The sequence below is a fragment of the Capra hircus genome, chromosome 24 (assembly GCF_001704415.2).
Source record: "Capra hircus breed San Clemente chromosome 24, ASM170441v1, whole genome shotgun sequence".
NCBI classification, from domain to species: domain Eukaryota; kingdom Metazoa; phylum Chordata; class Mammalia; order Artiodactyla; family Bovidae; genus Capra; species Capra hircus.
Window position 1 is genome coordinate 14291983 of NC_030831.1, and position 2747 is coordinate 14294729.

Genomic DNA, 2747 nt, shown 5'->3' on the forward strand with positions numbered 1-2747 from the left:
AGCACAAGTATTAGCTGTCGCTGCAAGAGGTATTATTTAGGATGGAACCAATAATTGCAACAATTTACCACATTTTCATAGGAGAATTTAGAGTGAATGTGTTTTTCATTAGCTCCTGGGATTTTTTCCTTCAATACTGTGATGACTGGCATTGTGCTGAGCTAGACAACATTCTTGTGTTTTCTCTTAATAAGGACTAACAGTAGAATGGAAGGAGGATTTTTGGAGTCTGATGCAGCTTAAGCTTAATAGCAGTAAAATTAGAGGAAGGAAAAACATGCATCAGCAGGAACTAGAATGTGACTTATTGTTTTTTGGCCCCATAAATGACTCCCTAATCCCCCCAACACTGCGGCCAACCCAATCCCACCACCGTAGAAGTGCGGGAACCTTAGTCCAGCGTCTTTATTTTGTGGAAAAGGAGACCTAAGAGATTAAGTGACCTTGCCAATGTCATAAAGCAAGTTTGCAAAGAACTACTCCCTGTCTTCTTTTGATATAGTAAATTGCACATAAAAACTTAAGAGAGATTATTTTGTTATCACTTAAGGGGGTTATTTTCCCAGTTAATGTTCCCCGATAATAGATGAAGAAAGGAGGGAATCTTTTTTCAACAGTTTTTAAATAATACGTATTTATTTGTTTGGCTGCATCAGGTCTTCCTTGCCACACGTGGGGTCTTCCATCTTCACGGTGGCATGCTGGATCTTTTAGTTGTGGCACACGAACTCTTAGTTGCAGTATGTGGGGTCTAGTTCCCTGACTAGGGATTGAACCTGCTCTCCCTGGACTGGGAGAGTCGTCATTGTTACTGGACCACCAGGAAGTCCCAGGAGGCAATATTTATATGAACATAAAAGCAAAACAGCCTCCCCCCAAAATAAAATGGTCCTTATCCTTTTTCCAAAGCACCATCACAGCATATCTTTTTCCCTGTTCCCTGGAATGCCTTAGTTTTCTGATTCTGTGCCACTGCTTTTGTTGTTTGCATCTCTTGGAATAGGCTTCCTACGCCTCATTGTGGTTTAACACACATGTAGTGATTGCCAGACACTCTCAACACTGGTGCTGTCTGACAGAAACAGAAAGGAAGCTACACATGAGATGTAAAATGTTCTAGTAGTCACATAAAAAATTTAAACAGTAGAAATTAATTTTAATAATATATTTTATTTAACCCAATATACCCATGCCTGCTCAGTCGCTCAGTCATGTCTGACTCTTTGTGATCCTGTGGACTATAGCCTGGCAGGCTTCTCTGTTCATGAGATTTCCTGGGCAAGAATACTGGAGTGGATTGCCATTTCCTTCTCCATATATTAAAATATTAAATATTAAAATAATATACCCCAACTGTTATTATTTGAATATCTAATTCATATAGAAAATTGTTAATGGGGTAGTTTACATTCTTCTCTTTGTACTAAGTTATCTAAGTCTGATATGCATTTTACACTCACAGCACATTTCAGTTTTGACAAGCTGTATCTCAAAGTGCTCAATTGCCACAAGTAGTCATTGAACCCACTCCAGTACCCTTGCCTGGAAAATCCCATGGACAGGGGAACCTGGCAGGCTGTAGTCCATGGGGTCACTAAGAGTCGGACACGACTGAGCGACTTCCCTTTCATTTTTCACTTTCATGCACTGGAGAAGGAAATGGCAACCCACTCCAGTGTTCTTGCCTGGAGAATCCCAGGGACAGTGGAGCCTAGTGGGCTGCCGTCTATGGGGTCGCACAGAGTCAGACACGACTGAAGTGACTTAGCAGCAGCAGCAGTCAATGGACAGTGTAAGTGAAGAACCTTACAGTATTGTCAAATCTTACCAGTTTCTCAAGATCAAAATCAAACTTTCTTTTCCCAGCATATTTTTTCCTGTGCTTTGCATGCCAAAGGGCTTCCCTGGTGGCTCAGAGGTTAAAGCGTCCGCCTCCAATGCGGGAGACCCGGGTTCGATCCCTGGGTCGGGAAGATCCCCTGGAGAAGGAAATGGCAATCGACTCCAGTATTCTTGCCTGGAGAATCCCATGGACGGAGAAGCCTAGTAGGTTACAGTCCACAGGGTCGCAAAGAGTCGGATACGACTGAGCAACTTCACCTCACCTTGCATGCCAAAAATACTTCCTACTCTGAACCGATAGTTTTATTACTGTGAAAAGCCCTTCTCCATGAGTACCCACAAATGGTCAGGCACCACACTAGATCTTAGGAAGTCCTTTCATTCTTCAAGTCTTTGGAACACTGACTGTATCTCTTGGGGCCTGTATATTGTTATACCTCATCATATGGTTTGGTTAGCTTATATACTTTACTGGAGGGTAAAAAAAATCCTCCCCACAGGAGCTATCTCTTACTTATATCTGTATATTTCATCCCATATTACCTGTGTTACACCATTAGTACAAGAGTGTTGAATTATATAGATAGGATAGCATTGTATTATGTATATCTTCCCATTTAGAATATGAACATCTTAAAGGAAGAGTCCATATCTTGCTTTTCTCTATGTGCTCTCAGAAACTCAAAAGAAAGAAATTTGTACAAAGAATATGTTTGTCGAGTACTTGCTGATTGTTGTTGATCTCCACCTAAGGTACGGCAGGCATTTTCCTGTGCTGAATCAAGGGAGGGTTGAAAGGAGCTGGAGGTCTCTTTCTCACTACATGTCTGCCAAATGGGCTTTGCTGCCAACATACCCTATGTCTCTGGCTAACATGATTAATTTTCCAGAAAAAATTCTGGAAT

At 41.5% G+C, this 2747-nt stretch overlaps 1 non-coding gene across 1 annotated transcript; it reads left to right on the forward strand.

The window, feature by feature from the left end:
- TRNAW-CCA lies at positions 1902-1973 on the forward strand. Its single transcript has one exon. It is a non-coding gene; the product is annotated as a tRNA-Trp (tRNA).